The sequence below is a fragment of the Macaca nemestrina genome, chromosome 10 (assembly GCF_043159975.1).
Source record: "Macaca nemestrina isolate mMacNem1 chromosome 10, mMacNem.hap1, whole genome shotgun sequence".
Lineage (NCBI taxonomy): Eukaryota > Metazoa > Chordata > Mammalia > Primates > Cercopithecidae > Macaca > Macaca nemestrina.
The window spans coordinates 48,890,493-48,916,845 of NC_092134.1; the positions used below are offsets into that span (position 1 = coordinate 48,890,493).

Consider the following 26,353-nt stretch of genomic DNA (forward strand, 5'->3'; position numbering starts at 1 on the left):
ACACACATTCATATTAAAGTCTTACATAATTAGGAACAAACAAACCACAAAATTTAAAAGACAGATATGAGATACACAGAGTAACAGTATACTTTATGGTTAAATATTAAAAGCATCACAAGTAACAGAAGGGTTTGACCAAGCTCTCTTGCTATTCAGTATTAAACTGGAGATTGTAGTTAGTGCAGTTAAATAAAAAGAAGACCTATAAGCAGAAATAACTTTATGGAACAATCAAATATATCATAATAGGGTTTGAGGAGATTCCATGAGTAGAATATGATCATGTAGGTGTTTTTTGCTCAAGGACACTCTTGCAGAACTAATTAGATAAATGGGAATATTTATGCAATGTACGCATGTGGACTAAAATTAATACATAGATTGAGCAGGGTTGTATGACACAAGGTCAATATGCTAATTGCATTTCTATATGAACAATAAACAATTGAAAGACAAATTTTAAAAAATGTTAAATGTATTATTAAATGCATAATTCTTAGGAATGAATTTGATGTGTCATATTTAAATCCTCTACATCAAACACTACAATAATTACATTAAAGAAGATGTATATTAATGAGGAAAGATACTGCAGTCATGAATTGGAAGACTCGTTGTTATGTAAACTTATGCTGTCAAATCAAAATTACTGTACACTTTTTTTCTTGCAGAAATTGATGGACTGATTCTAAAATTTATTTGGAAATGAAAAGTGTTGAAATAGTCTAAATATTATTTAAATAGAAGAGTTGGTAAATACGCATTTTCTGATTTTAAAACAGTAAAAATCTATAAAAATCAAGAAAGCATAATATTGGTATAAAGATAGACAGGTAAAGTGATGGAACAGAATAGAGTCCGGAAGACTCATACATATATGGTCACATTATTTTCTTCAAAGGCTCCAAAGAAGTTCAACTGAGGGAAAGAAATCTCTTTAAAAAATTGTTTTCTGGTAACTATACAAATAGAGAAAAAAGATTGATCCTAGACTTAATTTAAAAAGCTAAAATTATAAAGACTTACAAGATAATATTAGATAAATATTTTGGTATCCTAGTTATATTAGGGTGTTTTGCATTACTATAAATAAATACCTGAGGCTGGGAAATTTACAAAGAAGAGAGGTTTAATTGGCTCACGGTTCTGTAGGCTTTAAAGGAAACATGCTGCTGGTATCTGCTTCTAGTGAGACCTCAGGAAATGTATAATCATAAGTATAATCAATGTATAATTGAATGTATAACCAAAACGGCAACAGGGAGCCATCAAGTTACAGGAGAACAGGAGGAAGAGAGGGAGAAAGGAAAGGTTCCAGACTGTTAAACAGTCAGATTTCTTGTGAACTAACTGAACGAAGACTCAGTTATCATGAAGGGGATAGTGCCAAACCATTCATGAGGGATCTGCCACCAGGATCCAATCACTTACTACCAGGCTGTACTTCAAACATTGGAATCTCATTTCAACATGAGATTTGGTGGAGACAAATTCCAAACAGTATCACTTGTGGTAGAAAATAAATTTTTAGACAGAATAAAAAAAAACACTAATTATAAAGGAATAAAAGTGACATACTGGATTTTAACAATGTAAAACATTTCTTCACATCAAAGAAATAATTTTTACAAGTGAAAAGACAAGACACAGAGAAAATATTTGCTGTGTTTGTATAGAAAATTAACATACTGAATATAAAAATAACCACTACAGATCAATAATTAAAAGACAATGTAATAAAATACTGGTGAAAAATCTGAATATATATTTTATTAAAAAAGATAGTCAAATGGCCTATTAGTCCATAAAAAGGCTGTCAAGGTCATTAGCCATCAAGGAAATGCAACATGAAACCGCAGTGAAATATGATAATTATTCATTAGAATGGCTGAAATTAAATAACTGACAACACAAAATGTTGCTAAAGATATGGGACAATTAGAATATTCATATCTAGCTTGTTGGGATGTAAAACAGCAAAACAACTCTGGAAAACAGTTCAAAAATTTCATACAAATTTCTTTTTAAATTTGGATATATTTATGGAGTAAAAGTATAATTGCGTTGCACGCATAGATTGCATAGTGGTATACTAAGGGCTTTTAGAGTATCCGTCACCTGAATAACATACATTATATTCATAGCAATTTGTCATCATCCACCTTTCCCACTCCTTCACCGTTTTGAATCTCCATTGTCTATCATTTTACACTCTACTTCCATGTGTACACATTATTTAGCTTCCATTTGTGAGAACATGAGATGTTTGTCTTTCTGTGTCTGATTTTTTTCCCGTTCCATCCCTGTTGCTGCAAAATATATGATTTTATTCTTTTTCATGGTTGAATTGTATTCCATTGTGTATATTATTCCATTTTATATATTATAATTTATTTATACAATCATCCATTGACGGACGCTTACCTTGTTTCCATATATTTGCTATTTTGAGTAGTGCTGTAATAAACATACGAATCCAGGTGTATTTTTAATAATACATTTTATTTTCTTTTGGGCAGATTCCCAGTAGTGAGATTGCTAGATTGAACAATAGTTCTGTTTTTAGTTCTTTGAGAAATCTCCATACTCTTTTCCATAGAGGCTTTACTAACTTACATTCCTATCAACAGTGTATAAGAGTTTCCTTTTTTCCACATCATGCCCATATATAAATTTCTTATATGATTTTCCTAAATATTTATCAAACAGAAATAAAAGCATATGTTCAATAAAGACTTGTATAAGAATGTTAAATATTAGCTTAATTTACAATTCCCCAAAGTTGGAAACAACCAACAGGAGAAGGGATAAACTGCTCATGGAATACCACTCAGCCATATAAAGAATGAGCTACTGAAACATGCAGGAACACTGATTAATCTCACAGGTATAATGCTGAACCCAATCAAAAGAGTTATGTAGTATGATTCTATTTATATAAAATTCAAAAAAAATACATATATTACATATGCTATTTATTTTTTTTTTATTTTTTTTTTTTTTTTTGGAGATGGAGTCTCGCTCTGTTGCCCAGGCTGGAGTGCAGTGGCCGGATCTCAGCTCACTGCAAGCTCCGCCTCCCGGGTCTACGCCATTCTCCTGCCTCAGCCTCCCGAGTAGCTGGGACTACAGGCGCCCGCCACCTCGCCCGGCTAGTTTTTTGTATTTTTTAGTAGAGACGGGGTTTCACCGTGTTAACCAGGATGGTCTCGATCTCCTGACCTCGTGATCCGCCCGTCTCGGCCTCCCAAAGTGCTGGGATTACAGGCTTGAGCCACCGCGCCCGGCTACATATGCTATTTAAAGTCAAAATGTAGTTTACCTTGGGGAGCAGACATTGCCTTTAACTAGAAAGAGTCAGGAGGGAACTTTCTGGGATGCTGAAAGTGTTCTTTACTTTGACTGTGGTGGCAATAACTAAGTATACATTCCTCGAGTTTCTTGAAACTGTACAAGTAAGATCTTAACATTTCATTGTATATAAACTATATCTCTCTATTAAAATAAACACCATTAAAGTAATTGAGGATTGAAGACCCAAAATGTATTAGAAAAATAGGCCAAAAACATAGATGGCTATGGTTGATACTAAAATACATGTGAAGTTGCAAACAACCTCACTTATAGTAACATAAATGTAAAATAAAATTACAATATGTGTTTTTCACCTTTTAGATAGTCAAGTTTCAAAAACCTGACCACGCATTTTGCTGACAAGACTGGAAGAGTAAACTTTCATATGTCACTGGTGAGAGTGAACAATGGTATAATTATGGAAAAATTTTGGAAAAATTTTATGAAACTACATTTGCTTTTAGTCATTGGTCTAGCAATTTTACTTCTAGAAATTTATTCTAAAAATAAACTACACTAAGGACAATAACAACAATAAAAACTTATGCACAAATTTATTTATATGAGCCATTTTGCTACAAATATCCTGAAAATCATCTAGCAGGATACATAGGTTATTGACTGGAAAAATAGTTACATCTATGCATTCGAACATTATACAGCTATAAAGAATTAAGAAAAATCTTTGTGAACTGATATAAAAAGCTTTTCAGGCTATAATATTAAGTTAACAAATAAAGTAAGACAGCTTATATGATATGCTTTTTATTAAAAATGAAAATGAAACTATATTTTAAAGTAGTTGTTTATACACAAACAATGGGCTTTGGAAACTAATAAAAATACAAGAGTTGAATTGAAAGTGTTAAATAAGTGGGTACACTTTTTCTGAATATATTTTATCCAATGATTTTGAATTCAGAACCATTTAATTATCTTATACATCAAAACATTAAGCTAAATTTGTTGATTACAGTAAGAAGTAAATAAACGTTAACATTCTTGTGAACAATTGCTCATATGCTGGTGAAAAGAGTTACAAAATGTGGAGTGGGAAAAAGAGCGGAAGAGTGATATTGAATTATGATTTGATTTGGGATTAAAGGCATTGAAGTGAAGTCATTATAAAAAGGCATGAAAACAGACAGCTTATCAACAATGAGAAATATTTGAGCCAAATCTAGATACTAGCTACTATTACCTAGTAAAACTAATAGTGTTTGTAGTAGAAATGATGGTTTCAGGTCTGGGACAGTGGAATTTGAAAGTTAAAATTTGAAAGTGGAACATTTTATAGTCCAAGAAAGTGAGAAAATGCTGCCCTACTAGTGGGGATCTGTCAAAAAGACATTGGAGTCAGATTAAACAGCTCCACCAGACAAATATGATTATCAAAATGAATAATGACTAAAATGAAATCTAAATCTAATATAATGATTTCAAAATAGAAAAAAAAATACAAGTCCATACTTTTACTAAATTAAAATAACAATTAAAAAGTGAGAGAAGAACAAAAGAAAAGCTTTCCTTATAAAAGAATGTTGCTCAGGAAGCTGTGGACTTCATGTCACTAAAAATTCAGGGCCTATTTTATAGAAGACATCTATGGACTTCACACAAATAAATTTAAAAATAAGTATGATGGAATTTTCTTATTTGAAACTTCCTATTTGTTGATGAGCATTCATAACAAGCTATTGTTTGAAATGTTCTTAAAGAATAGTGGCATACGATCCTTTGGAAATTGGTATAATTGCAAGTCACAAAAGCTTTTGCAAATGTAAGTAGGACGATGTGTATATACTTTAAAATTTATGAGCAAAGCTAATTATTTGAAATACGTATAACATCATAAATGATGGATTGTCAAATATATTTTAGAGAATGCAAATATTGAAATGCTAACCTATGCCTCCTTAAAACACACACACACACACACACACACACACACACACATACATACATTGTCTTCCTACTACCATTACAATAAAATTCAAACCTCTTAGCAGATCCTATGAGACCCTGCCTAACTGGCCCTTCCCACTTCTACTTTCTTACTTTGCTCTGTTCACAACAGCCCTCTGTCATATTAAAAAACACATCACGCTCTTACCTTCATCAAAGTCTACTTGCCTTTTTACTCCACCTGTGATGCTTTTTCTCTAGTTCTTCTCATGACCGTTTTTATTCCCGTTAGTTTTGGTTCACAAATTATATTTTCCTGACCACCTCATGCTCTCAGCTCTTTTATTCTCTCTCATTAAACTATTATTTCTTCGGATACATTTTTAAAATCTGTCAGTATTTACTTTTGTTTTGTTCCTTTGTTTTGCGTTTATTTCTTTCATAGACTGTGATCTCTATTCTACTTAGAGAATGTTCTGTTCATCATTATTCCCCCAAGGGCGTTAGTATGGTGTATAGCACGTATTGAGAGTATCAGATACAGAATTTTAAGATACAATAGGCTGAGCGCTGTGGCTCATGCCTCTAATCCCAGCACTGTGGGAGGCCGAGGCAGGCAGATAACCCAAGGTTAGAAGTTCAAGACCAGCCTGACCAACATGGTGAAACCCTGTCTCTACTAAAAGTACAAAAATTAGCAGATGTGGTGGTGGGAGACTCTAATCCCAGATACTCGGGAGGCTGAGGGAGGAGAATCACTTGAACCCAGAAGGTAGAGGTTTCAATGAGCCAAGATCATGGCACTGTACTCCAGCCTGGATGACAGAGCGAGACTTCATCTAAAAAAATAATTTAAAAATAAATAAATAAATAAATAAATAAATAAATAAATTAAAGAGATAAAATAATGACTCAATGTTAGTTACTATTATTAATGACTCATAATTCAGAATAAATAATTGCTTTATTCTTTAAAGATATTTTATTTAATAAACAAAGTGTTAATTATCTGTATATTAAGTTTAGGAATTCGGTTGGTGCTGCAGTAATTACAAGGATTAATGTGCAACAGATGATTACATCTTGAATCTATATTGCATGTCTGGAAGATCACAGTGAACTATCAAAATTTTGTTTGTATAAAGAATGTAGAAACATCTTATGGGAAGAGATGGGATAGTGAAATTGGCATTAAATAAGAAACCAACTGCACATTCCCAGTAAAATACTGCCTTAGTACACAGAAGGAAGGAATTCTGAATAAACTCCCTCAATGGTCAGCTTCCTTTCTTAAGAAGGAGTAAAGCTTCTTGTTTCTCATTAAAACTTGCCCTTAGCTCAATCCTATGAACTTATATCTGAATTCTGGGAAGAGAAGGACAGGTGCAATAAGTTAAAATTGATGCAACTGTTTTTAGACAAACTGTGAGATGTTGGGATCAGAATATAGCATTATCTTGGGAATAACACAGAAAAGAATGGTATCAAGACTGAGTAAGTTATTAATAGACATGATCTTCTTGCTTCAGCCCAATTATGCCTAAGTTAGAGAAGGGATTGACAGGTGGATGGCTCCAAATCAAGTGCCTGTCTGGATAACAGTTATCCTGATCCTCAGAGGAAGATGAGAGCTTGAAGCTGTCCTCTTAGAGTACCCATTAGATAACCCCTGAGTTCTAAAAGGTGAGAAGGAAGACTTCCTGAGGAACTAGTATTTGTAATTGTGGACGAAAAAAGAAAAATTTTGTTTATCAACATGCGACTCAATTTTTACTTCCGGGTCATTAGGACCCAAGGGTGCGCATAGCTTCTTGTTTCACAGAATTCACAAACAAATTCATCTACTAGTATATTGTAAAATATTTTGAGGCCAAAAATGCACGTTTTTGAAGAGCTCTCAAACATTCATACAATAGGTATTAGCCTTACAACTTTCTTTAACTGAGTGTTTATAGCAACTAAATTTAAATAGAAAGCATGACAAATAAGGTATAACTGGAAAAGTTAAAAGATAAACCATTTCCAATAAGGGAGTGGAGATGTACTTTGGAGAAGAAAAATTTTGAAAAGGACTCAAATAAGAGATGTTGTAGAATATTATCATTTGTATAAAAAATAAAAATAAAAATAAAATAGACTGTTGGCTTATTGAAGTCCTAGTAGCTGCCAGAATTTTTACTAGGAAGTAAAAAGAAACATTTTCTTATGTAAGCGCTTCACCAATGAAGGTCAGCAAAGAACACTTAGAAATGTCCTGACTTTTAGTTTGAAAAGAGATTAAAGAAAATAGCACAATTCTGAAAACATGCATTATTTTAAAAATGTGTTATGGCTTTGATAACACCTATTTTATTATTTTGACTTCCACCTGATTGGTAAATTTTCTATCCAACAAAATTCTAAAGTTGCCTCAGTGATTTGTGTTTTAAGAACTTTCAACATGCAGGGCAATTTTAAAGTATAGAATAAATCATCAACATATTTATTAACACTTATGATTATTAAGGTAATAGAATTTCACTTACAAATTGAATGATAAAAAGTGTTTCCAAAATATTTTTTATAAATTGGCACACATACAAGTAAGGTTTGTGGTCTCCAGCATAAGCACTTGTATTCACTCAACAACATTTCTATAATTTCTACACTTCCCAGTGTTATCTAGAAGTTACTTTACGTGGTTTTCTAGGAAAAACCCTAAACATGCTTTCTCTATACCATAATCCTTAAGAACCTACTTCATCCTTTAACCTCCTTCCAAGTAATTTTATTTTATTAATTGCACAAATTTTTGCAATGTTGGGGATTGTTGAACTTACTATTTTGCTTTCTTTTGATCAGGAGTTGTTAGACTTTATTGCCTGAAGTGGTACCATTTGTTCTCTGTGAAATATGGTTAGCATCACCTTACTTTTTTATTAAGTGTATATTTATAACCTTTAGAGGCAAATGTACTCTATCCACATGGCTAGCGTTTATTGTTTTATGTTCTGCACGCAAAGCTGCTTTTCTTAATAATAAGAAACAGCTGTTGTAAGCACAACAATGAAAGCAATGGGTCATACATGCTTAAATTAGATACAAAGGGAGTCCAAAAGGGCTAAACTCTTTAATTCTGTTTCACTCTTCCATAATTGATGCACTCTAAAAAGAACAGTTATACACTGTTGAGATTTAACAGATGCTAAAAAGAACCCATTCCAGTGTACATTTGTTAGGCAGCTGTATTTTACACCAGCAGTGATTACAACGGGGAATCAATGTTTCCATGACAGTAAGACTCACAGAACTAAGGTAAAATAATGGAAAATATTAATGTGATACATCAATGCAATCAATCAATTATATGGTGTGTGTATGTGTATATATATATGTATGACACAAAGTTAGATATCAGTACATTGCTTTGTTTTTACATCAGTTTATGTGGATCACTCATATCATCTAAAGCTTAATTATTTGCACAGTGATAACTGAGTTACTGAACCATGTATAATAGTGGTTACAAGACATGTGGAACTATATATATTTTGGGGAAAACTAGAAATAAACTTAGAATTCATGGTACGTATTAATAGTGTCTGGGAAGGGCAAAAATTTTGTTTCTATTTTAATGTATGTTTTCATGGATTTAAAAGTCATCTTTGATTATGTAGTTCGTATTTTAAACCTAAAATTTTCATATTAAGAAAAATATGACATAAAATCAAGTCATTTCTGATGCATATGCTATCTACTTTGGAGGGAGGCAAAGGGCTATATATAAAATAATGTCTACAAAGGATTTAGAAAACATGGTTTAAAAAAATTCACAGTTAAGAATATAGGTTTGCACATATTTCCATTCACATAGTTAATTGTTAACATACAGTCCTTTCAGTTCTAAAATGTATTTTCCAAATGTGTATTAAAGAAGGTAAAATAGTTTTTTCCATATATGAACTAGAGCTCTGTATATTTGAGTACATGTATAATTCTTCACTTCTGTAATATACAGAAGCACTTTGGGCCCTTTGATGTTAGCTGAAAGTCTTAATGTAACTTTACTTATATTAAGTAGACATTGCTGAGGTTCTGAAAGGAAATTCTTTTTGAATGACTCAAGAGTTACAATAAAGAACTTCTGCATCTATGTCTTATTTTGAAAAGTGCTACCTAAATTAGATAGAAATACCTTTCAACCCAGCAATCCCATTACTGGATATATAACCAAAGGAATATAAAGCATTCTATTATAAAGACACACGCACACACATATGTTCACTGCAGTATTATTCACAATAGCAAAGACATGGAATCAACCTAAATGATCATCAGTGATAAACTGAATAAAGACAACCTGGTACATATACACTATGGAATACTATGCAGCCATAAAAAAGAATCCCTGTCCTTTGCAGGGACAGGGATGGAACTGCAGGCCACAATGCTTAGCAAACTAACACAGGAACAGAAAACCAAACACTGCATGTTCTCACTTATAAGTGGTTGCTAAATGATAAGAACACATGGACACAGAAAGGCAACAACACACATGCAGAACTTTTAGAGGGTGAAGGGTAGAAGAGGGAGGGGATCAGGAAAAATAACTAATGGATACTAGACTGAATACCTGGTGAGAAATACTCTGTACAACAAACCTCCATGACAAAAGTTGACCTATGTAGTAAATCTGGTCATGTACCCCTGAACTTAAAATACAAGTTAAAACAAACAAACAAACAAAAAAAAAAAAACAAAAAGAAAAACAGAAATACTACCTCTTGATAGTACAAAAACAAATGACCCAATTTAAAAATGAGTAAAGGACTTGAAGAGACATTTTAAATGTTCAACAGGTACATTAAAAATTCTCAATATTACTATTCATCAGGAAACAAATCAACTGACGAAGTTTTCACCTTACACCAGTTAGGATAGCTGTTATAAACAAAACAAACACAAAAATAGAACAAGTATTAGGATGTGGAGAAATTATAACCTTCTACACTACTTTCGAGAATGTAAAATTATTCAGTTGCTAATGGAAAATAGTATGGAGATTTCTCAAAAATAATAAAAAGTAGAACCATAATACCATCCAGCAGTCCTACTTCTGAGTATGTACCCAAAGAATTGAAATCTGGATCTGGATGAACTATCTGCACTTCAATGTTTTGTGAAGCATTATTCACAATAGCCACATTATAGAAAGAAACCAAATGTCCATAGACAGATAAATGGATAAATAAAATATGGTATATACACACATTAATATATTATTCAGCTTTTAAAAATAAGGAAATCCTGACACTTGAAACAACACAGATGAAATTAGATGTGATTATGCTGAATGAAATAAACCAATGATAAATGAACAAATACTGCATGATTCCACTTATGCAAGGTACCTGAAGTCCTCCAACTCATAGAAGCAGAGAATAGTGGTTAGCAGGGGTTGGAGGAAAAGGAAATGGGGAGTTCTTGTTCAATTAGTATGACGTTTTGTTTATATAAGATGTATTAATTCTAGAAATCTGCTGTACAGCATAATGCTTATTGTAAACAATACTGTACTATGCACTTAAAGTTTTCTTAAGAGGAGAGATCTCATGTTAAGCATTCTTAACACAGACACACACATACACACACACACACACACACACACACAGAAACAAGGAAATTGGGAGGTGATGGATAGTGTATTACCTTGATTGTGGCGATGGTTTCATGCATGTCTGCATATACCCAAACTCATCAAATTGTAAGCATTAAATATGTTCAGTTTATTGCATGTCAATTATACTTCAATAAAGCTATTAAAAAAAAGAGTTACAGTAAGATCTACAGTTGTACTGCTGGCAATTCTACATCTTTATAATACAACACTAGACACAGTCATGGATCACTTAATGACAGGGATGTATTCTCAGAAATGTGTTATTGGGTGATTTCATGTTGTGAGAATATCACAGAGTGTGCTTACACAAATCTAGATGGTAGAGCCTATTACATGCCTAGGCCGTATGGCATAGCCTGTTGCTCCGAGGCTACAAACCTATACAGCACCTTACTCTATCGGACACTGTAGGCAATTGTAATATAATGGTAAGTATTTGTGTGTCTAAACATAGAAAAGACACAGTAAAAGTACAATGTTATAATGTTCTGAGACCACAGTAGTATAAAAGGTCAGTCATTGAGTAAAAAGTGGCTATGGGGCATGTGACTATAGTATATACTGTATTATAAAAATTTCCCCTTTTACTTAACAATGTGCATATATCATACGTGCTAATGCATACTGAATATAAATTATCTATTACATATTTAAATAATTTAAATAATTAACAATTTTACTAATATATAATATCTCTTTAAAAATCTTAGAGTAACTTAAAATATTAATACAATAAACACATCTAGAATATTGTTTTTCCACAAAGGAAATACATTTACCTACTATTTATTAGAAAAATATTGAGAAGAAATTTTAGAAAAGTTACTTTTTTAGAAGGTAATTGGTAATAATTATAGACAATTTTTTTTTATTGTTTAAAGAATTATCCATGCACTTTTCTAACAAGTGATATGAGGGCGGGGAGTGGTGTCTCACACCTGTAATCCCAACACTTTGGGAGGCTGAGGCCGGCGACTCATGAGGTCAGAAGATAGAGACCATCCTGACACGGTGAAATCCGTCTCTACTAAAAATACAAAAAAGTTAGCCGGGTGTAGTGGCGGGCGCCTGTAGCCCCAGCTACTCGGAAGACTGAGACCGGAGAATGGCGTGAACCCGGGAGGCGGAGCTTGCAGTGAGTCGAGATCCGGCCACTGCACTCCAGCCTAGGCGACAGAGTGAGACTCCATCTCAAAAAAAAAAAAAAAAAAAAAAAAAAAAAAAAAAAAAAAAAAAAAAATGTGGTTTGGAGTCAATACTCACTCTTTCCGAAAGGAAATCACTGTTCCTTTTTCTGTCATCATAAATTAGATATTCTTTTTTTAAAAATTCCTATAAATAGAATAATCCTGTATGAGCCTTGTTGCTGCTGGTATGTTTGATTATCGTAATATTTTAAAAAATTCGTTTATGTTATTGCAGAGTAGTATTTAATCACATGAGTGTACCATTTCACTTGTTAGTGTCCATTTCATTTGGGTTGCAACAAAATACCGGCTTCTATGAATAAAACTGCTAGAAATATTACAGTGCAAGTCATTTTATGATCATATGCTTTAATTTGGCTCAAGTAAGAACGTCGAAATGTAATACATTTTATACGTTAGCTGTGTATTTAACTTTATATCAATATGCTAAAATGGTTTCCAGAATGACTGTGTCATTTTACTCTTCCATCAACAATGTATTAGAGGTCCATTTTCTTCACATCTTCTCCAACATTTTGTTCTGTCGCTTATTTTCAATTAGCTACTCTACTGCACATGAATTCGTGTTATATTGAATTTATGTGATACATAGAATAAATTATGTTGACAACCTATTCATATGCTTATTAGCTCTTCATATATCTGAGTTTTAAAATGCGTGGTGAAATATAAAGCTAAACATAAAAGCTAGAAAAATAAAGCTAGAACAAAAACATAAAAGGAAATCTTTGTGATCTTGGGTTAGACAAAGGTTTTTTTGGGGACTCAAAATAAGTAAGTAATTAAAAATAATTTATTTTCAATTATAAGTAACTTTCTTATTTATTTTTATTGTGTTTACAGCAACAAAGGGCTTTTATAAAACATATGTAAATAACAGTTGCAAAGCAATAACTTTAAAATGCTTTTTTTTTAAAAATTGAAGAGGACTAAAACATTTTCCCAAATAATATATGCAAGTGACCAAGGAGCACAAAAAAAATTTAATATCATTAGACATGCAAAATTAAAGACTAAATTAACACTAGAAGGATTAAAATGTAAAAGACTGATGACACCAAATGTTGGTGAGAACTGGCAGTCTCATACATTTTTGGCTGTGGTATTAACTGATGCAACCATGTGAAAAACAATTTGGCCATTTTGTCATAAAAGTTGAACATCCATTTACACAAGAGTGCAGTAATTACAATCTCATATATGTAACTAAGACAAATGAACAAATATGTTTACAAACACTTTGTATGTTGATTTTCATAATAACATTGCTCATAATATTCAAAACTTAGAAACAAACCAGAGTACCATCAATAAGAATATTAAGTGCTATATACATATATTCATGAAATCTAATACAACACAGCAATTAAAAGGAACAAACTATTGATACATGTAACAACATGGATAGTTCTCAGAAATACTGAGTTGAGTGACAGAAGTCAAATAATGAAAAGAACATATTCTAAAACTCTATTCATATGAAAATGTTTATGGGTCATAGGTTGCTCCCACATTGATAGAGGAGACTATGAAAAGCATTGTTTCCTGGGATTCATCTTAAAATTCTACCTACTGCACTAAAATAGGGTGATAAATATCAGACCAGTGGTTGCCCCTGGAGTCGGGGAGTAACTGAGAAGAGACACAAATACATTTGGGTGATGAAAATGTTTGGGGACTTTATTTATAGTTTTCAAGACAGAATGAAGAGTACCCTTAGAATCTGAGTGTTTCTCTGTATGCAAAAAAAGAATAAAATAAGTTAATAAAATCTATTTTTACATAAGTATGTATATGCTAAACATTGTATTAAGAATAACATAATCCACTGCACTCCAGCCTGGGCGACAGAGCGAGACTCCGTCTCAAAAAAAAAAAAAAAAAAAAAAAAAAAGAATAACATAATCATATATTTTAATCTTCACAATTACCCTATATGGTGAATATGATATTTATTCCCATCTTCCAGATTAGGAAACTGAGACTCATATATCTTAAGTAATATAATTAAGTTCTGATGATTAATATATAAGAAATCAATGTGGAATATTATATTTATATAAATGTAGAGATAAATATCCTATATTGCCTTACTCTAGAAGGCTTGCTATATTAGTGGATATATTTGGATTTTATATTAGTGGATAACTTTCCTTTCAAAGATTCAACTTATTCTAATATATACGATAAATCTGATGATGATTGGGAATGGAATTACATTGGTTGTTTAATAGTAGGTTAATTGACACATAAGAACACAGATGGGGCTATAGGATGGGTGAAGGTATAGAAGGTCCTGAATTGACAGAAGTATATTTTTTCTTACCAGTATGCCAAGTAATGCTTTTCTTGTTTCTGTTGTTCAAGAATTCTAGTTTCTTGCTAAAGCAATTATTTTTATATGGCTAACTTGCCAGTTGTACAGGTTAACTGCATATACATTTATATAATAATTTATTTGCAAAGCACAGCAAGTAAGTTCTGTGAATTTGTTCTGGGTCAAATCTCCAGATCCTGATTACTGTTTATTGGGAGCTCAGAAGAGGGTCCAAGACTTGACAATGGTTTTATTAGTCTTGGTTGCCGGGGTGGCTAATTCTTATCTGGAAGGTTCAGGCAACAGTTACTGAAGTTTAATCAGTAATGCTTTCTAAATGTAATCTTTATAGCTAATCAGCAAGGCTGATTAACACAATCATATGTGTTTATGAGTATTGGACCCAATTCTTGCAAGAAAAGACAATTTTATTGAAGAATACCATCAGCAAGTTAACACCATTAAGACTTACTGGTATTCTCTCCTGCTTTGCAAGGACATCTGTCATGCATACAATGTGGTCCTTTCCATCAACTTAGAACAAGCTTCATTCCAAACACAGGAAAGTCATTACAGTCTCATAAATTTACTGAATAAAAGATAAAATGTTCTTGGTGAAAGTGGAGAAGTGGAAAGTCATTTTGGTAGTCTTATTACTTTGTACTCGTGAGATAATTAATGTGATTATACTACTTCCTGCACAAATCTTGCTATTATGAGGAGAGGGAGGGAAGAATATACTCAGGTTTGGGGATGATGGTTGTTTCAGCTGATGTTCAACTAAGAAAGTACAATCATTATGAGGACTGTGGGATAGATATTTATTACAGGAATTAGAGTTTGCCCAATTGTGGGAGGAAATGGGGAAGCAAGGTCTGAATGGTAATTGAAAGATCAGAGAAAAGATGCTCATTAGCCCTGACACAGAAGAAAAGGGTGTAGCTTTCTGGGAAACCTGAAAATTAGAAATATCTCTATCCAGCTGCTTGATTAAAACTAAACAAAGGGATTGTTAGGGAAATTTGGATTCTGAATGGTTTCTGCCACTATAAGATTACAGCAAAGTTCCTGGTAGGGGACTTGTGTCAGGAAAGATAGCAGCAGGAGAGGAGAGCTAAATAAGTGGGAAAGGTGGAAGACAAATTGGAACTCTTTCTTAAACCTACACCTGACCCTTATCATCTCTGAGAATGACCTTCAGAGAGTGAAAGTCATTCATTTTTTTTTTAATACTTTAAGTTCTAGGGTACATGTGCACAGAGTGCAGGTTTCTTACATATGTATACATGTGCCATGTTGGTGTGCTGCACCCATCAACTCGTCAGCACCCATCAACTCGTCATTTACATCAGGTATAACTCCCAAAGGCATCCCTCCCCCTCCCCTCTTCCCCATCCCCATAATAGGCCCCGCTGTGTGATGTTCCCCTTCCAGAGTCCAGGTGATCTCATTGTTCAATTCCCAACTATGAGTGAGAACATGTGGTGTTTGGTTTTCTGTTCTTGCGATAGTTTGCTGAGAATGATGGTTTCCAGCTGCATCCATGTCCCTATAAAGGACACGAACTCATCATTTTTTATGACTGCATAGAATTCCATGGTATATATGTGCCACGTTTTCTTAATCCAGTCTGTCACCGATGGACATTTGGGTTGATTCCAAATCTTTGCTATTGTGAATAGTGCCACAATAAACATATGTGTGCATGTGTCTTTATAGCAGCATGATTATAGTCCTTTGGGTATATCCCAAGTAGTGGGATGGCTGGGTCAAATGTTATTTCTCATTGTAGATCCTTGAGGAATCGCCACACTGTTTTCCACAATGGTTGAACTTGTTTACAGTCCCACTAACAGTGTAAAAGTGTTCCTATTTCTCCATATCCTCTCCAGCACCTGTTGTTTCCTGATTTTTTAATGATTGCCATTCTAACTGGTGTGAGATGGTATCTCATTGTGGTTTTGATTTGCATTTCTCTGATGGCCAGTGATGATGAGCATTTTTTCATGTGTCTGTTGGCTGTATGAATGTCTTCTTTTGATAAGTGTCTATTCATATCCTTTGCCCACTTTTTGATGGGGTTGTTTGTTTTTTCTTGTAAATTTGATTGAGTTCTTTATAGGTTCTGGATATTAACCCTTTGTCAGATGAGTAGATTGCAAAAAATTTTCTTCCATTCTGTAGGTTGCCTGTTCACTCTGATAGTAGTTTCTTTTGCTGCGCAGAAGCTCTTTAGTTTCATTAGATCCCATTTTTCAATTATGGCTTTTGTTGCCGTTGCTTTTGGTGTTTTAAACATGAAGTCCTTGCCCATGCCTATGTCCCAAATGGTATTACCTAGGTTTTCTTCTAGGGTTTTTATGGTTTTAGGTCTAACATTTAAGTCTCTAATCCATCTTGAATTAATTTTCATATAAGGAGTAAGGAAAGGATCCAGTTTCAGCTTTCTACTTATGGCTAGCCAATTTTCCCAGCACAATTTATTAAATAGGGAATCCTTTCCCCATTTCTTGTTTCTCTCAGGTTTCTCAAAGATCAGATGGCTGTAGATGTGTGGTATTATTTCTGAGGGCTCTGTTCTGTTCCATTGGTCTATATCTCTGTTTTGGTACCAGTATCATGCTGTTTTGGTTACTGTAGCCTTGTAGTATAGTTTGAAGTCAGGTAGCATGATGCCTCCAGCTTTGTTCTTTTGGCTTACGATTGTCTTGGCAATGCGGGGTCTTTTGTGGTTTCATATGAACTTTAAAGCAGTTTTTTTCCAATTCTGTGAAGAAAGTCATTGGTAGCTTAATGGGGATGGCATTGAATCTATAAATTACCTTGGGCAGTATGGCCATTTTCACAATATTAAGGCCATAGAAGACAAATGTTGAAGTGGAGAATAAAAGAGAATGATCTTGGAGACAAACTTAAAATGTGATAAGTTCACATCTGCTTAGAGGAAGAAAGGTGCATCTTTCAGAATGAAAGGTGAGCTTCTTATCCATGAGCATGGTATGTTCTTCCATTTGTTTGTGTCCTCTTTTATTTCACTGAGCGGTGGTTTGTAGTTCTCCTTGAAGAGGTCCTTTACATCCCTTGTAAGTTGGATTCCTAGGTAATTTATTCTCTTTGAAGTTATTGTGAATGGGAGTTCATTCATGATTTGGCTCTCTGTTTGTCTGTTACTTGTGTATAAGAATGCTTGTGATTTTTGCACATTGATTTAATATCCTGAGACTTTGCTGAAGTTGCTTATCAGCTTAAGGAGATTTTAGGCTGAGACAATGGGGTTTTCTAAATATACAGTCATGTCATCTTGACTCTCCAATTTTGTGTACATTTACTTTTGACTAACTCTATGCTGACACTTTAAAAGAAGAGCAATTATAGCCAACATAGTTTTCAGCAAAACCAAATCAACGATAGAATAATCTAGCACATAGGGGAAAGTCAACTTCTGGAAAGAATGCTGAGGTGATGGAAAAGCTTAGTTTAAGTGTACACCAGGTTCTGAGAGTTCAGTCAGAAACTGGGTTAACAACAAGGCATATGAAATTCAAATATGAATGAGCTTAAGAAAAGTGTTCTTGGTAAAATATGACAGTAGAGACAAGACAGATAATCCAATGGTAAAGAATTATGTTTTAATTTGACACAATTTAAGTTCATTTCTTTGAATAGCTCTTTTTTTTATGGTGCAATCTGAAAGATGCACCTTTCTTCCTCTAAGCAGATGTGAAATTATCACATTTTAGGTTTGTCTCCAAGATCATTCTCTTCTATTCTCCGCTTCAACATTTGTGTTCTATGGCCTCATAATTGTGTTCCTTTGTGAAAATTATATATCTGCACACATGCATACATGTCTAAACAATGTTTAATCTGTTTGCAAGTATCTCATTAATATTATTCTACTACAAAATTTCTTCTAAAATGTTCTTTTTTTCCCTTAATATTTGGTTTGAAATTTACGTTGGTAAACATGCTTTAATTTATACATTTTAATTGTTATATTATTTTATTTTATTTATGTTATGTATAAGCCGTATATACTGAATTATTCATTCTAGTATATTCTATTGTAGACACTCAGCAAAATAAAATTATCATTGTACTGTTATTGGGCATTTAGTTTGTTTCCAAGATTTCACTGTTGCATTCAATGCTGCCATAAACATTCTCAAACATTTGACTTTCTGCATGTCTAAAAGCTTTTCTGAGATGTGTAACTACAGTTCAAGATCTAGGAACAATTGATCAAGGATGTGTTGCTGAAGAAGATGACATTGAGTAGGTCTGCAAGGATGGTAGGCTTTGTGGAGTTGGAGATGGCAGAAGGACATCTGGAATGAAAGAAGCAAGAAGGGACAGGTCTTACAGAAAGCAGAGAGGAGTAAACAGAGGGAGGTGCATACTGAGAGAGTCTGTTGTTGCTCAAAGTGTTGCCCTTAGTAAAGACAACCCTAATTGTGTCCAGATGGGATGCAGAGAAGCTAGAAACTGATCGTAAAAACTTTGAGATACAAAAGATAATGCCTATAGAATGTGGAAAGGATAAAAGATTAAGAAAATTTTGAGAATCAACCCAGAATCCCAGAAACATTTACTGTGGACAGAGCTAAATCTGAAGGCGGATTGAATATCTTTAGTGTTCTTTGACCTAGTTGGCCAATAGTATTCATCATAGCTTGGGAATATTTTACATTGGAGATTCCAAAGATGAAGTTCCTGCTTCTGTAGTTAGAGGTAAGCGAACCCGTATGCCACGGGGAAACATTTTCTGATCTTGTTTCTCAAAATAATGTATTTCAGATGTCTGCTTCTATATTCTCTCTTCCCTCAATCTTCAATTCATCCTGAGAACTAAAGATTTATAGTTCAAGTTTTCATAAAGGATCTGTGACCTTTTATAAAAGGTGGGGCATATTGTTACCTATTCCTAAAACCTCACAGCTAACCACTCAAAGACAGATCATTGGAATAATTCCCATTTTAAATATGTAAATATTGGACTGCCAATTAGAGCTAAATAGCATTATTTAGTGGAAGGTAAATAGACAAAAATATTTAGACCTTGGAGTGAACATTGGAGCTTCCATACTCATGGAAGTGAGAACTTTCAATGTGAAACCTTGTAATGTACTCCATTTCAGGTGACTGTTATACACTAATCATAGCCATTCAAGCACCATGGCTATGATTGGCTAGATAATAGACACATGACTCAATTGGGGCCAAAGTTACTTGCTCTAAAGTCTCTGGTAAAAGTTTTTGCACTCCTTAAAAACTCAGGGAAATTATCCCCTCCACTTGTTCTAGTAGTTGTGTCAAAAAGTGATGCTTAGAACATTGACAGACATATTGCATATGATATTTTTTAAGGATGTCAAATTGGAGGTTAGAACAAAACATGAGATATTTATGACGATGTTGAGCAACTAATTAACTTACCTTGGAAAACAGTTTTCTCACAGACTTCCAATGGTCTTTATTCTCTGTACATTTGAATTTCCATCTACTATCATTTCTTTTCAGATTGAAAGATATTTTATCATGTCTTGTAGTGACAAGCTTTTTCAGTTTTCATCTTTTATAAAAAATGTCATTTAAACATTGCTTTACAAAGTTATTTTTACTGCATATACACTTTCTGTCAACAATTTTATCTATTTTTCAGTTTGTTCTTTTTTGTTGTTGTTTTGTTTTGTTTTTTAGTTTCTGCACTTAAAATGTCACTTTAAATGACTTCTGGTTTTGACTATTTCTGATGAAAAGTAAACAGAATCTGTTTTCTTTGTTCTCGAGCAAATCAATTTTTTTTTCTCCTATGAATCTCATTGAGACTTGGTTTTAGACTCTTTTTTGGGGGGATAGATCAAGAGTAAGTCTGACTCCTATCTCTCATCATACACAAAAATCAAATAAAAATGGATTAAAGACAATCTGAGGCTGAAACCATGAAATTACCTAAAGAAAACTCTAAGGTAACTACTAAAATAATTGGAATCCCACTTTGTCTAATATTAATATAACCACTCCAATTTTCTTCCAGTTGGAGCTTGTACCACCTATTTTAATATTCTTTTACTTTTATCTATGTCTTTGTACATAAAGGGTGTTGCATGCGAGGGTGTTGACTTTGTATCAAGCCGGACAATAGTTATCTTTTAATTGGTGTGTTCAGACTATTTACATTTAATGTAATTATTCACATTGCTGGGTTGAAATTTACAATCCTTTGGTAGTTTTGTTCTATGTCGTGGATCTTTTTTGTGTCTTTGTTCCTCATTATTTTTTCTGTCAACTTCTTGTGTTTTTATAAAACCCTTTAGCTTCACTATTGGCTAATTATTTATTAATTATGTCTATTTTCTTACTTTTATTTAGTTACCTTAGAGTTTACAATAAACATCGTTATCATTAATCTTCAAATAATATTATACCACTTCACATATGGCTTCATAATTTTGTAAAGGGATACTTTCAATTCCCTCCTTCTGTCATTTGTGTTACTGCTATAATCAAAGGTTCCAAACAAGTATCCTTATACAAGGGAATTGAAAGAGTTACTCTTGTGGTACTGACAAATATTTGGGGAGTAGAAATATTATTGGATCAAAAGGTTAAAAGGGGCTATGGAAATAGCTATGGAAAAAGAATATAAGCAAAATTCAGTCAGAAAAAAAAATTGGGCAATTACACAATTATAACACAAAAATGAAGATTTAAAAAATCATCTTGAAAACTTAATACAGATATATACATATATATATATACTGGAATGTAAAATGAGCAGAAAATTAATTTCTATAATTCACTATTGGTTTAGGAAGCAAGAGGATTAACCTGTAAAAATATTTAAAAGAATATTTTCAAAAAATTTAAAATTTCCATTGAAAAGGTTTTATTTGGGAATCATTTAGATTTCTTTTCTCACTTTAGACTAAGAAATGCCTGGTTTCCCTGATTAGCCATTGAATTTTATTTTTTGCTGAGTATACTTTTTAACAATATAGACATTCTAGAATTTATTTTACCTTTGAATTAAATTGATAATTATTTTATTCATTTTATAGTTTGCTCCATAAAACATCATACTACACACTATAAATGATAAAATCCAATAACTTTACTTTGAATTAGAATACTTTACTTTGAATTAGAATGTAGTGAGGTGAGTGCTATTATAGACAGAAACATTTTATAGAAATAATGCTGAAATAGTACCTAATATTTCCTACTAAGGTGATATGTTACTATAATCGCATCATCAAATAGATTTAAATCACATCAGTTGCTCCAAATATACCATTTACAGCAAAGTGATCCAGTTGAAGGACTCCAATTGCACATAGGCTTTGTGTCCCTTTTGTCTCTTTCAGTCAAGAACATCTACTTACTCTTTTCTTAATTTGCATGATGTTGAAGTTTTTGAAGATTATAAGGCCAATTATTTCACAACATTTTCCTCAATTTGAGTTTGTCTGATATTTCTTCAGGATGAGATTCATATTATGCATTTTTGCAACAGTAGAGATGTTATGACTTCTTATTGCATTCTGTGAATGGACCCACAATGACAATTTGTCCTATTTCAGGTGAAATTAACAGTAATCACCTGATGAGGGTGGGGTCTCTAGGCTTCTGCACTACAAAGATATTCAGTTTTTTCTCTATGTAAATAAGCATTTCATGGAGAGGTACTTTGAAACTACATAATTATCCCATTCCTCATCGTATGATGCACTTAATTATTTATTTATGTCAGTGTAGATTCATAGGTCTTTATTTTAATCAATGATTTATAATCCACTAATATAATTATTCCTTTGAATGCTCATTGTGTTCCTGTTTTGATCAATGGGAGATTCTTTGAACTAATTTTTGGGTTCTTTTGACATGGCTGTATCATTCTGTCATCACTTTCTTATATTCTGGAATAACAAGATGTTCAATGCTCATTTGTTTTTTCTTTCCCCCAGCCTTGGAATCAACCATTTCTCCAAAGGAGCTCCAATTTCATTTTCAGTAAAAATCGGTATATAAGGCCAAGTTCTGAGGTGTGCTTGTTAACTTTCAGGCCTTTCAGTGGACAAAGCTGGTAAGTAAATACATCTTTTTATATTTATTTCTCTACTTATTTACATTTATCATGTTTTAGGGGTCACACCAATAACCCAAAAGCAAATGAAATAAAAACAAAGATAAATAGCTGGGACCTAATTAAACTAAAGAGTTTTTGCACCACAAAAGGAACAGTCAGCAGAGTAAACAGACAACCCACAGAGTAGCAGAAAATCTTCACAACCTATAAATCTGACAAAGGACTAATATCCAGAATTTACAATGAACTCAAATCAGTAAGAAAAAAACAAACAATCCTGTCAAAAAGTGGGCTAAGGACATGAATAGACAATTCTCAAAAGAAGATATACATATGGCCAACCAGCAAACATATGAAAATATGCTCATCATCACTAATGATCAGGGAGATGCAAATCAAAACCACAATGTGATACTGCCCTACTCCTGCAAGAGTGGACATAATCAAAAAATCAAAAACAGTAGATGTTGCCTTGGGTATGGTGATCAGGGAATAGTAAAGAAGAAGTAAAACTGTCCCCATTTGCTGATGATATGGTCGTTTACTTGAAAACCCTAGACTCCTCCAGAAACCTTCTAGAACTGATAAAATAATTCAGCAAATTTCCAGATACAAGATTCTACACTGCTGGTGGGAATGTAAACTAGTACAGCCACTATGGAAAACAATGTGGAGATTTTTCAAAGAAATAAAAGTAGAGCTACAGTTTGATCCAGCAATCCCACTACTGGGTATCTACCCAGAGCAAAAGAGGTCATTATTTGAAAAAAGTACTTGCACTTGCATGTTTTTAGAAGCACAATTCACAATTGCAAAATTGTGGAACCAACCCAAATGCCCATCAATCAATGAGTGGATAAATAAACTGTGATATATATATATCTCACATGTGAGATATATATATATACACACACATATATATATCTGTGTCACATATATATGTGATATATATATCACATACATATGTGATAGTTGTATATGTGATATATATAAGATATATATATCTTGACATCTGTGATATATATACACATATATATCTGTGTGTACATATATATCTGTGATATCTCTGTATATATATACACAGATACATATGTGTGTGTGTATATATATATGTATCTGTGTATATATATAAAACATCCACAAATAATTGGAATGATCTCCAATGAGTGATTGACTAAATGAACTAGTACACCCATACATGGAATAGTACTCAGAAATAGTAAGAAAAAATCTCTATTAATACACACAGTATCCTGGAGGAATCTTTGGATAATTATGCAGAGTAAGGAAAGCCCATTCCGAAAGGGGCAGACTGTATAATTTCAATTATATAACAATCTTGAAATGACAAAATTATAGAAATGGAAAACAGGTTCATAGTTGTCAGGTATTAGGAATGGTGAGAGTAGAGTTGGGAGTGTGAGAGGAAAGTGAATGCGGCTACAAATGGCAGCCATTAGAGTTCTTTGTGGTGATGAAAATGTTCTATATCTTCACAGTATCAACATCAATTCAATATCCTGATTGTGATATGGTGCTACAGTTTTGCAGGACATTACCACTGGGGAAAACTAAGGTACATTAAATCTGTCTATATTACTTTTGTAAAATCAAATATATGTGATTCTATAATTAATTAAAAATATAGGAAGAGATACAAGGAAACAAAGTGGAAGCCAGCTTTCAAATGGAGCTTCTCAGTTACATATTCAGTCTAATTTTGAGCTGCCATTTTTTAATCCTAAGAGACCAGAGCTCTTGTTCTCTGAATATCAACCCCTATGTTTCTGTGGGCAAGTCTTGTGTGTACTCCCTGCCATGTCTCCATTCCAAACACGCTTCTACAGTGATAACAAGAAATATATCACAGATGATGTTCTCTTCTCAATCTCTGCTGCCTCTGACGTAGCTGACCTTAGTAACATCATGAATAAACTGCTGAAGGAAAAATATGAGTTCTACACACATGTGGAGTTGATTTCCTTACTGAGGGCCAGTTTCTGCTAATTTCCTTGGTCAAACACGTGGACCTGGAGATCATCTCATTAGAAGAGATTCTGGAACTAGAGTATGTGGAGAAGTACACTGCCCACCAGCCAGAGCAATGCGTATTCTATGATGACCGGAGCAGTTCAATTAAAGGGTCAGAGGAATGTAACTTGACTGGTTCTTATGATAAGACTTCTGGGTTCTGATCTTTGGAAGAGAACTCCGTAATGATGGTTGTGAGACATAGAGATGCTGTGAAAAATGTGGCCTGGGTGAAAAAAGACAGTATGTCTTGCTTATTACTGAATTATTCCATTGATTAGAGTATTATCTTATTGGAGTAGAATTTAATGAGAAACAGGGAAAGCCCTACACTGCTGCAGAGATCATGCTGGAAATGTAGATTATATAGCTGTTGATAGCTCAGAAACTATATTTTGCAGTGGTTGATGAGATAAAATATTAAATATCTAGTTTACAGTCCCTATAGATAAAGAAGATGAAATGGGGGAATCCACAAATTGAGAAAGAAACAGAAAACAGAGCAATTGGGACTAACAAGGACTCTTTTGCTAACCCTCTCTGGCCACAAGGAAGCAATTTCCTTGGTTCTGTGGTCAAATGTTGAAAGAATCTGCAGTGCATCTTGGGACCACACAATTAGAGTGTGGGATGTTGAATTCAGCAGTCTTAACCCAACTTTGTCAGGAAATAAAGTATGGTATATTCTATTCTCTACTTTGTAAATGTTTAGCATCTGGAAGCACAGACACACATATAAAACTGGGATCCCTAAACTAAAGATAGTTTTTTTGCTGTTGTTTCCCCCAATTTCACATACTGGGTGACATCCGTAAAATGGTCTTCTATTCAGGAACAGCAGCTGATTTCAGTATATTTAGGTGACATTGTCAAGCTGCAGAATACAAGAAGTTTTAAGGCTCCATTCTATGATCTAGCTGCTCATGAAGACAAAATTCTGAATGTAGACTGGACAAACACAGGGCTACTCCTCAGTGGAAGAGCAGACAATGAATTATATTCCTACATATATTCAGCTATCACTTCCCATGTGGGGCATGAAGGTGAATTATAATTTGATCATAGAGTTTCTTTCTATAAATATTGGTAAAGAATCATGAAATTACATTGATGCAGATTCAGAAAGCAGCCTTTTAGATTAAAGTTTATATAATAGTTTCACCCTTTATAATAGTTAACATACCACTTTTTTATTTTATAATAGAATAGTTGATGTTTAGAAAATATAAAATGTGGCCTGCATTTACTACCCTATACACACTCTTGAAAATAAACTGAGTTTTTATTTCTTTTTAAAGGTATTAATTTGAATTAAGATTTTCTTTTGAAGTTCCATAAAAGGGTACATTACAAAATACAAAATAAAAAACATAAACCTTAATTTTTAAGAAAGTGTGAGGCCAGGCGCGGTGGCTCAAGCCTGTAATCCCAGCACTTTGGGAGGCCGAGACGGGCGGGCGGATCACGAGGTCAGGAGATCGAGAGACCATCCTGGCTAACATGGTGAAACCCCGTCTCTACTAAAAAATACAAAAAACTAGCCGGGCGAGGCGCCTGTAGTCCCAGCTACTTAGGAGGCTGAGGCAGGAGAATGGCGTAAACCTGGGAGGCGGAGCTTGCAGTGAGCTGAGATCCGGCCACTGCACTCCAGCCTGGGCGACAGAGCGAGACTCCGTCTCAAAAAAAAAAAAAAAAAAAAAAAAAAAAAAAAGTGTGAGTGGTAAAGTTGTAGTACCTGTCTCCAGATCCCACATTCTTAACATTGCACTATATAGCTGTTTGCAGTG

General features: G+C 33.5%; 1 long non-coding RNA gene and 1 pseudogene across 3 annotated transcripts in view; both read left to right on the forward strand.

Moving 5' to 3' along the window:
* Nucleotides 1-26,353, forward strand: part of LOC105473272 (uncharacterized) — a 240,510-nt gene that overhangs the window by 199,021 nt on the left and 15,136 nt on the right. For 2 of the 3 annotated variants that reach the window (XR_011609007.1, XR_011609008.1), the window contains exons 3-4: nt 22,414-22,532; nt 24,035-24,111. This is a non-coding gene — a long non-coding RNA (uncharacterized lncRNA). The remainder of the gene's footprint in view (nt 1-22,413; nt 22,533-24,034; nt 24,112-26,353) is intronic. The other variant, XR_011609009.1, reaches the window with a different exon arrangement.
* LOC105473472 (ribosome biogenesis protein WDR12 pseudogene) lies at nt 24,122-25,620 on the forward strand (annotated as a pseudogene).